Below are 13,068 nucleotides of genomic sequence, written 5' to 3'. Positions count from 1 at the left end.
GCCATGGAGAAGACCGCTGAACAGGGCAAAGACTGCCATGGCAAAGCACCGCTGAACAGTCCATAGCCAGCCATGGCAAAGCACCGCTGAACAAGGCCAAGACCGCCGTGGTGAAGACCGCTGAGCAGGGCAAAGACCACCATGGCAAAGCACCGCTGAACAGTCCATAGCCAGCCATGGCAAAGCACCGCTGAACAAGGCCAAGACTGCCATGGTGAAGACCGCTGAAGAGGGCAAAGACCGCCATGGCAAAGTACCACTGAACAGTCCATAGCCAGCCATGGCAAAGCACCGCTGAACAAGGCCAAGACTGCCATGGTGAAGACCGCTGAACAGGGCAAAGACTGCCATGGTGAAGACCGCTGAACAGGGCAAAGACCGCCATGGCAAAGCACCGCTGAACAGTCCATAGCCAGCCAATGCAAAGCGCCGCTGAACAAGGCCAAGACTGCCATGCTGAAGACCGCTGAACAAGGCCAAGACCGCCATGGTGAAGACCGCTGAACAGGGCAAAGACTGCCATGGCAAAGCACCGCTGAATAGGGCAAAGACCGTGTGGGTATGAATAGTCCGGCACATCAGGCATCGTTCTCCCATGTGCAGCTGGGACTGTGACAGGACATGTATTTTCACGGGGAGACTTATCCAGTCTGGCACCAGTCCCACCCAGTACCAGTAGAGAACTGCATCTACTTGCGAAGATGTGTCTTTGCACTCCCCAGGATGGCACAGTGGGTAACCCACCCACTGAAGTGACTTGAGAGACTGTGGCTTTGCACTCCCCAGGATGTAACAGTGGGCAACCCACCCACTTGTTAGACTTGAGAGACTGTGGCTTTGCACTCCCCAGGATGTAACAGTGGGCAAGCCACCCACTGTAGAGACTTGAGAGACTGTGGCTTTGCACACCCCAGGATAGCACAGTGGGCAACCCACCCACTGAAGTGACTTGAGAGACTGTGGCTTTGCACTCCCCAGGATGTAACAGTGGGCAACCCACCCACTTGTTAGACTTGAGAGACTGTGGCTTTGCACTCCCCAGGATGTAACAGTGAGCAACCCACCCACTGTAGAGACTTGAGAGACTGTGGCTTTGCACTCCCCAGGATGGCACAGTGGGCAACCCACCCACTGAAGTGACTTGAGAGACTGTGGCTTTGCACTCCCCAGGATACATCAATGGGCATGGAGCCCCGTCGTGGATCTGGCTTCGCATTCATCTGGCTGAGGTGCCCCCCCTTCCCTTCCCTCTGAGGTGCCTGTATTGTTTCTATCTGATGCCCCAGCAGTGTTCTCTCGGATTTTGGTCAGGTATCTATTGTGGGCGTCGCCCATGCATTTTTGGACTGTTGGTGCACGGACATTGTTGTGTACATATCTGCACTACTTCTTGTATTGTACATTTATTTTTGACAGATTTCGTGATATATATATCCTTATATTTTTTAATGAGCAGTATATTGGCACAATACAAAGTTTGACCGCTATTCGCTTTGTCTTTGCATTCTTCCTGGGGGATTGTGGGTTGTTACTGTGATTTTTGTGAATGCATTGGTGTGTATGTTGTAATATGCGAGGGTGGGAGTGTGGGTGTTTGGTGGGTGTCCCCGTAACTTTTGCCTCCCCCCTCCCCTGTGTCGTAGGTGCTGTACTCACCGGTATGTTCTGCGCCTACGTTGCTGTTAGTCGTAGATGAGCAGGAATGCAAGGGCAGGGAGTATTTGTAGTTCGGGCTCCATGGTGTCCTCGTTCCTCGTGGGATGTGTTCAGGTGAACGTTTTCCCATAGCACAAGCTGTTTCCGCTGTGTTTTTATCCACGGTGAATCCGCCCCGGAAAAGGTGGCGGATTGGTGTGTTGTGATAGTGTGGGCGGTACATTGTCTTCCGCCTGTCTGTTGGCGGTAACCGCCGCGCTGTTTGTCTGTACCGCCGTGGCGGGCGGTGCATTAAAGTGTCTGCCTTAGTTGGCGGTTTCCGCCAGGGTCGTAATTCCCTTTTTTTGTCCGCCGGCCTGTTTGCGGTATTACCGCAGCTTTAACACCCTCCCCCAGGGTTGTAATGACCACCTTTATTTCCTTTCTCTCCTGCTTAAAAACACCTCTTTTTCAATATGTCAATTCCCCAGGTTTGTTTTCAAATTCTCTCTCTTACCAAGTTAAAAATGTTGGCAAGTATGGTACATTGGATCTCAAAGGGCAGGAGAAATGTGGTAGGGACATGGACAACAGAGGGCAGGAGGCAAATCGGCAGGGGCATCAAGCTGACCTTACATGGCAGTTGTCAGGGGTTGCAGCAGTACAATACACCACACAGCGCAAGTGGGATGGCCATGGATAGCCAGGGACAGGCCCATGCACATGGACAACAGAGAGCATAGGGGAAAGAAGCAAGGACAACAAGCTGACCATGCTGCATAGACAGGAGACAGAGTTGCAGCATTTGGGACCATGAAGGGCAGGAGGGAATGGGCAGGGGCAGGGGACCGACAATGGATCAGACAAGGCAGGATAGAGGGAATGGGGGCCTGCACATAGAAAACAGAGGGCAGGAAGTAAGGGGGCAGGACATCAGCAGCAAGATGAGCACCGAGGGCAGGCTGAAGGGCACTGGAAGCACAACACATCATAGAGGGAAACAGTGAGACTATAATGGCATTCACACAGATAACGGAGGGAAACTGGGACGGTGTCAGGAACAGCAAGCTGACTACCACACTGGGTAGGTGGGAGGGGCTGTGGCAGCACAGAAGACCATGCATGGCAAGCAGGAGAGTTAGTGGCAGCACAATCCCTTGGAGGCCAAGAGGGAGGGGGCAGGGCCATGCACAAAGTACCATGGACACATAAAAGAGAGGGCAGGGGAATAACTTCACAACAGACTACAAAAGTCTGGCAGGAGGAGCAGCTTCAGCACAATAGATCATGGCAGGCAGAATGGAATGGCAGAAAAATGGACCATGGAGGACGGGGGGAGGAGATGGGTGATTGGAACTCAGACAGGCAGGGTGGAGGTGGCAGGGACAGACAGCAGACATCAGGGAATGTTGGACAGGTGGGAGGGACAGTGACAGTTCAACAGAACATTCAGAGTAGATAGGCTGGGCAGTGGCAGGTCCATGAAACATGCAGGACAAAAAAGAGGGAGCAGGGGCATGCACACAGACATCTGAGAGCAGTGGGAAGGAGGGTAGGAGCACAAAGCTAATCACAGAGACTAAGTAGGTAGATACAGCATACAATTGGAGAACAGAGGGCAGAAGGAGTGGTCAGGGACATCAATCTAAATGCAGGGCAGTGGCAGCACATCGGACCATGAAAAGCTTGAGGGAGGGGGCTGGTGTATGGACTCGAACAACAGAGGGTAGGGAGGAGGTGGATGAGGCAGCAAGCTAACTTTTCAGGCAGGTGGGAAGGACAGTGGCAGAAAAAAGGCCATACAGGGCTGTAATGAGGGAGCAGAGGCATGGATTTGGGCAATGAATGGCAAAGAGCGGAGAGTCAGGAGCCCCCCGTGTGTTGCGATGTGCATCTTACTTAATGTAAAAAAAAACTCTACAAATTCACTGGAAAAACCAAAGGCTACAGAGACATTATAATTAGGAAATAGCATTAACAAAATCCTTTGAAATTCACTAAAAATTCTAAAAGTTACAGGGAAGTTATTGTTAGGTTCAGATTTTTCACACACAAAACCATAGAAATTCAGCTTTAATAGTTAGAGGTTTTTCAATTTACTGTAACTCATGCCCTAAGGTAACTATAACTTGTGCGCTCACCATGCACCTCAAATAACCCCAGATATTACATCACTCATGACATCTTCTATGACATCATGGAAAATATTACTGTAACATTTGTAGTAAAATTATTGATGAGAAAACTGTGCAAAGCTAACTAAAACGTGTGCCCCTGTCATGCACTGGTTATGAACTCACATATTACATAACTTATGAAATGTTTCATGGCATCATTTATGACTTCTCTATTGACATACCTGAGCCTTCATAGGTCTCAAAGACTTCATCCACTTGTTCCGTATCTCTTTGAAAAGGGGAGAGGGACTGTGTGGCACCCTTCGTGCACCTATGTTGTGTTGGCCCCATGGACTCATCTCCCAAGGCCGGCATCAATTATAGATGTGTATGTCGGTGCCCACCAGGACCACCCACCAGCCAACACGCTGGGGGCTGTAGGGAGAGCCCCACGGCAGCTCAGCCCCAGCTGATTGCCCACATGGTGTGGGAGCCGGCATTGCTTCTGCCAGGAGGAAGCAGTTATTTATGCAGCTCCCACCAGGAAGAAGCAATATGTGTCATGTTCCAGTTTGCATCACTGCGGGCATGTAAACAGAACACAATTTGCTCCTAGCCAGTGGGAACATTTTTAAATCTTCCTCTGGCAGGGATCAGACTTATGGCCTGCACCGCTGGAAGGTCACTTTTTATGATTCTCCACTGGTGCAGACCTCTCAATCATATCTATGAGGTGATGCAAAGCCATTCTGCATGGTTTTGTATGTCCTCATAGAAATGGAGTAAGGCAAGGTAGCACGAAAAACTGTGTTGCCTTACTTTATGTCAAGAAGGTCATCCATGGGTGTTGCAGCAGGCTATCCCATGGAACAGCCATGGGTTTTGACACATTTCCAGATTTACAAGGATCTGTTAACCTCTCCAGGGGAGGTGTAACAAGGAGAAATAACTTTATTTCTCCTGTTTTTCCTCTTTTTATGAGTGCTACATTCTGCAGAAAGAGGAAAACAGCCCCATTGATTGCTTTTGTGCAAGAAGGTGTCCCTTCCTGCACAAAAAAAATGTGCCAATTTAAGTGCTGTGCTGGCAGAAGAGACAGGAATGCACCATAGTTCATTAATTCAGCACATTCCTGCCCTTGCCTTTTGATGCAGGACAACACAGCAACATGACTTGCTGCACTGCCCTGTGGCAAAAACACATAAATGAGGCTCCTAATGTTTGCCTGCATTGAGCAGGAGATTTAAACATGCTCCCACCATACGGGGCAAACACATGTTTATTTGCCTGGGGTAGTGCAGAAAGGGAAATGGCTGTTCCCCAGGGGATGGGGTTTCAGGGGCAATTAGAGGCTCAGACGGGGCGTGATAACCCCCTCACTTGTAATTAGTGTCACGGCCCTGGGGAATGGGGTTCCCAGGGCCTTTTAAGGCTCAAGGAGAGGCCCACTCCCTTTAATTTTTTAATATGGCTCCAGGGATGGGGACCCTGGGGCAACCTTAGGCTCCTAAGGAGAGGGGGCGCACTTCCCCTTCCTTTCAATAACTTTACCTTCACGGGGTGATGTAATGATCCCAGGACAGGGCCCTACTCATGGTCCCCCTCCCTAAATCTCCCCAGAGTATTGTAATGGCTACAAGAAACATTTTTCTCTTGTTGCTAGCAGCCAACCAGAGCTCTCGCTCGTGTGGGTGCAGAGAGGCCCAATGGGGAAAAAGTTCCCTGGTCCAATCAAAATGCTTAATTTTTTGCAAATTGGGTTTGAGGGACTCTCACGAGAGTCCTTTGTACCCAACCATCCAGATACAAAAATATTTTTTAACCTTAATTTATCTCAAACTTCTGACCCAGTTTACACCAAGTCATAAAAAACACATTCTGCGAACCAAGATCTATCCTGCTGCCAAATGTGGCGTAGTTTAATTAAACGTTTTTTGAGGCAGCACTTAGGAAAGAAGTTGATGGAAAATGTGTGGGGACTTTGCTTTTTGGGATCCCCCACAAACTAGGCAAAAGAGCACTTTGTGGCAAGTTTCATGAAACTTCCTCAAATGGTGCCAATGCTATTAGCAACACAAAAAAGCATTTACTATAAAACACTGACTGCCACCTGGTAATATACTGACATATTAATAATGAGTATCATGTTAGGCATTATAATCTTTATTGTAACTGTGATAAATGTATTATACTGTATGATGCACTTTACCGTGACACATGCCTTTGACACCTGCTTTAAAATAAGCATTTATTGCTCATTTATTTCTGCCAAGGGAGATAAAAAAATGTGAGGCCAATATTCCCTTGCAGTCCTCATACCCAGTGCTGGTATTTGAAAGATAAAGAGCTTTCTAATCTCTGGCACTGTTTGGTTGTGCCTATGATTCTTACATGATACTACATGGTTCTGTGCTTACTGTTTTAGTTAAGGCTCCATGTTTAGAGGTAGGCAGATCCAGACCCCAATTAAAAAACATATACCCACTCACAGACCTACTCACACACTCACTCACACACCCATACAACCACTTACACACCCATTCACACATCTATACAGCCTCTCACACAGCCATACAGTCACTGATATATACACATATTTATAGCCCCCTAGTGCCACCCTGTGCCACATTAACGTAATTATTTTTGAAGTTAAGGTGGCCCAACAAGGCTGAAATCCCCGCTCCTACTCACATACCCACACACAGGCAGTGATACATTTATATAAATTGGAATAGGGTATGTTTGTGTATAATGTGTTGTTGTTTTGTACTGAATGTGTGCTTTTAGTCGGATATGGATCCTTGGATCCATTACAGATCAACCTGCAACTAGCTCGCAGACCCCTTATTTGGCTGGGAATCCACGGCAGATCTGCGGATCCATTTGAGAAATGAGAAAAAAGGATTTCAAAACAGAAAGAATTGGCTCTGAAAACAGCTCTAGTGTTTATGGTGTGTAGATGATAATTACATATAGAACTGAATGCAGCTTTTTAAGTTGTTGAGTAACACCATATTGCCTCCATCTGTGAAATAGACTCTGTTTTTTCAATATATTTTATCCATGTCAAAGCGTACGTTTTTATGGTATATGAGCCCATGTTGTAGTCTCCAAGAATGCAGAAACCGCCTGACTGACATATCCCCTGGATTTCTCTGTGGACAAAATTAGGTTGACCACCGCCACTTCTTCTTAGGCAAATGTTGGAGAACACCAAAGCATTATGTGGGAAAAGTGACATTAATTTAGCAAACCTATCCTTCATTAGATTTCCAGTCCCACCCCAGTAATTGTGTCTAGGTCATTGCCACCACTGTGCACAACCATGAGGTCTGGATGTTGTCTGCAATGCTTTCAACCAAAAACCACTATTGATGCCACTTTAAGCCTCTCTTGTCAACCCAAGTAATGTCTACTTTAGGTAAACCTAGGTCCCTGTCAATGTCACTCTTTCTAGCACTCTCTCCGACACAAATTACTAACCTATTTCCCACAATCCACACTCTGGCCATTTTTTAGATAAGCAGGTGAAGCACACAGAAAAAGGTTGCAGCAGAATGAGGCAGTTTTGAAGATGAAAGACAGTTAAAATGGAGGACAGCAAGTAAAATCAAAAGAACGTATTCGATTGGATGGTGGAGATGTGCAGGGAATTAAAATTAGGCACTGACTTTAGAAAAAAGTAACTAACTCTGTGATTGGCTTTGGAAAAACAAACACAGGTTATGTTATTTGGGATATGTTTTGAATTGCAAACAGTTCAGCACTCCTGCTACAGTTAATGTGAATCTAGTATGCTGTTGAAAGAAAGTCTTATAAACTTTTGACCTACTGGTAGGCAGAGACTTTTGGAAACCTGGTTACTATAGAAATTAAGCTAAAAGAGAGTGGGGGAATGGAACAGAAGATACTGTGATGTAAAACTGAAAAGCAGACTGGTGTAGAAGAATTGCTTATCAGGGAGTGCATGCTTTGAAAATAACAATATTTTGCAAAATATAATATAAATTAAAAGCCTTAACAGCAGATTGTTGAATGTTGTTTAGGGCTGTTGTGTGGATCCGTAGATCCACTGCAGACCACACGGGGACCACGCTGAGCCTCGTGATGGATCAGCAAAAAACCTAGCAAATTGGGCTTCTTTACAGGAAACATGGAAAGGGTTAAAACATAGTGACCATTTAGAAGTGATATAACGGAAATAAAAGATTAAACAAAGTCTGTGATTTACTAAGTAGAGGAGTATGAGTGACAGCACAGTGGGAAGGTTAGCTATTATTGTTTTTTTTTGACTGAGAGTGAAGAAGGATAGCCATATTTCTTTGTTTTTTAGTGGAAAACAGATGTTAACAGGTATTTTAAAAGTTGGGCAACAGCAAAGCGTTTTTACAGGTATGTTAATTACCTTCTACTATAAAAAAGTATATTTAAAATAAACATATAAGTGTATATAAGCTGAAAGAAAATGTGTGGCTTGTAGACACTACAGTGAAAGGCAAAATAGAAGGGGGGCTAGATAAGAAAATTCATTAAAATTATAGTGAGTTGCAAAGGAGGAATAGGAATTTTAAAAAAAACATATAAGTGTATATAAGCTGAAAGAAAATGTGGGCTATTTTTTTATTACAGGGCAGGGGTGGGTGGTTTGAGTATTTCTTTAAGGGAATAGGGTTTGCGTCCTGGTATTGTTTTTTTATAGGGGCAGGGTGTGGGGGTTGGGTAATTTTTTTTTATTTAGGGCGTGGGGGTGGGGTAGTTTATTTTTAAAGGAGTGGGGAAGGTTTAAAGAAGAGCGTAAGGAGGGAGGAGTGTAGAGGAGGAAAGATTGGGAGAGGGCATGGTGAGGTAAGTGGGGTTGGAGCAGGGTTGATGGGTAGCTTTTAGCAGTGAGATGGATTTAGGGCTTTGTCAAGGTACTTTAATTTTTAGGGGCAGTGGTGGGGTAGTCCAGGTATTATTTTTTCAGGGCTATTATTGGTTTAGTTCTTTTCTTTTTTAGGGCTCAGGGTGGGTGGGGGTGTTAGGGTAGTTTAGTTTTATGGGACAGGCGTGGGGATTAAGGGTAGATTGTTTTAGGGTTCAGGGTGGGTGAGGGTACTTTAGTTTATAGCTGCAGGGTGGGGGTTAGGATAGTATTTTGTTTAGGGCTCAGAGAGAGTGGGGGCTCGGGGGAGATTAGGTAGTAGGGGTGGGGGTAGTTTTGTGCCTCAGGGCACGTGGCTTTGCATGACAGCACCACACATACCATTTTGCATGTGTTTCCACAAATGCCTTTACTGGGTATGCTTATACAATTACATTAGTTGAAAAGGCATGCATGAAAACAATGCAGTTGTGGTTCCAACTACGTTATTAAGGCATGCGTTGTTCCAGCATGCATGGTTCCATCATACAACCCACTCACATACCTATTTACAAAACCATACAGCCACTCACACCCCCGCCAGACAGCAACAGGGGCATTTATACATCCACTCACACACCCACATAGCACATATGTATCCACAACTAACAGATCTACTTGCACACAGTTACACACCCAAAACCCACTAACACAGCCAGCTGCCAGTCCATACAGCCACTTAAATATCTATTAAGACACCCATGCAGTCAATAATACATCCAGTTTTACACCCACACAGCTACTTACACATCCAGTGACACAACCACAGGGGCATTGATACACTCACTCACATATCCAGTCAACCACTCATATACCCAGTCACTCACCTATACACCCACTCATATACACATTTCTACACCAATGGGCAGACACAAACTGAGCAACAGATTACATTTTTAGTGCAACTGGCATATGACATTTGCCAAAATGACTGATCATGTCTTGAGGTTTTGGTGACACAGCAGGGATGGTAACCATCTGGTCAGATTGTAAGGGTCCCACAGATTGTACAACTGCTGCTGATGATGATGTATCACCTTACCTCTTCCCTCTTTTCCTGTGACACATTCTTTGATGCATGGTTTTCAGGTGTTTCCAAACAGAGGTGCCTTGTGAATACTTCTTCACCATATCCCTTGACATCTTTTGCTTTGTATATTTTATTGGACATATTTTGAAAGAATTTTCTTTTCTCCTGAAGGGATGGAGAAATATTATCAAATGTTATAGGAATTCTTTGAAGGAGGTTAGTTTTCTTCTTTGTCCTGCTCTAGTCATTCCCTTCAGCAGAATACATCTTAACTTTGAAACTTTTTTCTTTGAAAGGAAAGCCAGAAAAACAATGGAGCTATGGTTTTAAGTCTGTCTACAGAGAGATGCGAAACCCACCCAAATAACTGATTTGCTGTGTAGTTTGCAATGTAGGTGGGTAGTGACATGCTGCCCCACTCTACACCACCAGGAAGGGGCAGATATGCACTTTATATACAAGATATAGTAAATTTCTGTCCTCTTCCCATGCACTGGTGCACTAATGGGTGCCATGCGCCAACACAGGCACCCTTGCACCATGGTGGAAGGGTGCCTGCATTGTGGAGATGATTGTTTTTGTGCAGGAAGGGACACCTTCCTGGCCAAAAACAATCACAGGAGGTGTTTTCCTCTTTCTATAGTTGCTGCAGAATGCAGAGTAAACTGAGTAAAATCAAAAGAACATATTTGATTGGATGGTAGAGATATGCAGGGGATTAAAATTAGGCACTGACTTTGGGAAAAAGTATCTAACTCTGTGATTGGCTTTGGAAAAACAAAGACAAGTTATGTTATTAGGGATATGTTTTGAATTGAAAACAATTAAGCACTCCTGCTACAATTAATGTGAATCTAGTATGCTGTTGAAAGAAAGTCTTGTAAACCTTTGACCTACTGGTAGGCAAAGACTTTTGGAAACTGGTTACTAAAGCAATTGAGCTAAAAGAGAGTGGGTGAATGGAACAGAAGATACTGTGATGTAAAACTGAAAAGCAGCCTGGTGTAGAAGAATTACTCATCAGGGAGTGCATGCCTTGAAAATGACAATATTTTGCAAAAAATAATATAAATGAAAAGCATTAAAAGCAGATTGTTGAATGTTGTTTACGGCTGTCGTGTGGATCCGTGAATCCGCTGTAGCCTACAAGGGGACCGCGCTGAGCCTTGTGGTAGATCAGGAAAAAACCTACAAAATTGGGCTTCTTTACAGGAAATATGAAAATGTTAAAAAATAGTGACCATTTAGAAGTGATATAACAGAAATAAAAGATTAAACAAAGTCTGTGATTTATTAAGTACAAGAGTATGAGTGGCAGCACAGTGGAAAGGGAAGCCATTATGTGTACTTTTTGACTGAGAGTGAAGAAGGATTGCCATATTTCTTATTTGTGTTTTTCAGTTGAAAACAGATGTTAACAGGTATTATGAAAGTTGGACAACAGCAAAGAGTTTTTACATGTATTTTAATTAGCTTGTACTATAAAAAAGTATATTTAAAATAAACATATAAGTGTATATAAGCTGAAAGAAATTGTGTGGCTTCTAGACACTACAGTGAAAGGCAAAGTAGAAAGAAGGCTAGATAAGAACATTCATTAAAAATATAGTGAGCTGCAAAGGAGAAATAGGAATTAAAATAAAACATAAAAGTGTATATAAGCTGAAAGAAAATGTGAGCTATTTTTTTATTATGGGCGGGGGTGAGTGGGTTTGAGTATTTTTTGAAGGAAATAGGGTGGGGGTTCGGGTATTGTTTTTTTATAGGGGTGGGGTGGGGAGGTTTGTGTAATTGTTTTTATTTAGGGCTTAGGGCGGGGTGGTGTAGTTTATTTTTAAAGGTGTGGGGGAAGGTTTAAGGAAGAGCGGGAGGAGGGAGGAGAGAAGAGAAGGAAGGATTGGGAGAGGACATGGTGAGGTAAGTGGGTTTGGAGCAGGGTTGATGGGTAGTTTTTAGCGGTGGGGTGGATTTAGGGCTTTATCAAGGTACTTTAGTTTTTAAGGGCAGTCGTGGTGGAATCGGGGTATTTTTTTAGGGCTCATTGTAGGTGGGGGGTCGGTAGAGGTTTATTCTTTTTTTAGGGTTCAGGGCGGGTGGGGGTGTTGGGGTAGTTTAGTTTTATGGGACAGGGGTGGGTTTTTGATTTTATTTTTTTAGGGCTCAGGATGGGTGGGGGGTCGGGGTAGGTTAGGTACTAGGGGTGGGGGTAGTTTTTGGCCTCAGGGTGGGTGGGTTTGCATGACAGAACCACACATGCCATTTTGCATGTGTTTCCACACACACCTTTACTAGGTATGCTTTTACAACGAAATTAGTTGTGAAGGCATGCATGAAAAGAATGCAGTTGTGGTTCTGACTGTCTTGTTAAGGCATGTGTTGTTCCGGCAGGCATGGTTCCACCATACAACCCCCTCACATACCTCTTTACAAAATCATACAACCACTCACACCCCTGTCAGACAGCAACAGGGGCATTTATATATCCACTCACACACCCTCATAGCACACATGTATCCACAACTAACAGAGCCACTTGCACACAGTTACACACCCAAAACCAACTAACACAGCCAGTTGCCAGTTAATACAGCCAATGAAATATCCATTAAGACACCCATGCAGTCAATAACACACACAGTTTTACACCCACACAGCTACTTACACATCCAGTGACTTAACCACAGGGGCATTGATACACTCACTCATATATCCACTCAACCACTCATAATCCGAGTCACTCACCCATACAAGCACTCATATACACATGTATACAGTACACCAATGGGCAGACACAAACTGAGCAACAGATTACATTTTTAGTGCAACTGACATGTGAAATTTGCCAAAATGAGTGACCATGTCTTAAGGTTTTGGTGAAACAGCAGGGATAGTAACCATCTGGTGTTGTAGTTTAGCAGTGATTAGATTAAGCATTAGCAGAAGACATCTTGTATTTGTAACTATTGTGAACATTTCGCGGAATCCATTTTGTATTCATGGCAGCCATTTTCTCTGCCACATGCTGCCATGTGCTCACCATATGCTCTGTCCTACCTTTCTGTTAACTACTCTTGAAATCTGCCTAGTGACAAGTTATATTTAGCATCTCCCACTTTCGTACATGCTCAGTAAGGTCTGCAGCTGTTAGTCCTTGAAAACTGTTAGCTCCTCCTACCTGTCGACTGTGCATTTTCCACATGACCTTACATGTATACAAGTCCTGCTTCTATAATTGTACCACCTCCTTTTAGCCCCTGCGTGGGTATAAAAGGACCATGCTCTCTCAGTTCAGTGTGCTACTTCAGACATTACCTAAGGGTGCTGTTTGAACTGTAGTACCACCTCATGAGGTTAATAAACTTTGTCTTTTATTTCAGTTCCTG

This window comes from Pleurodeles waltl, chromosome 9 (assembly GCF_031143425.1).
Source record: "Pleurodeles waltl isolate 20211129_DDA chromosome 9, aPleWal1.hap1.20221129, whole genome shotgun sequence".
Classification (NCBI taxonomy): Eukaryota; Metazoa; Chordata; class Amphibia; order Caudata; family Salamandridae; genus Pleurodeles; species Pleurodeles waltl.
The sequence above is the reverse complement of the archived record's forward strand: the minus strand, read 5'-3'. Positions refer to the sequence as shown.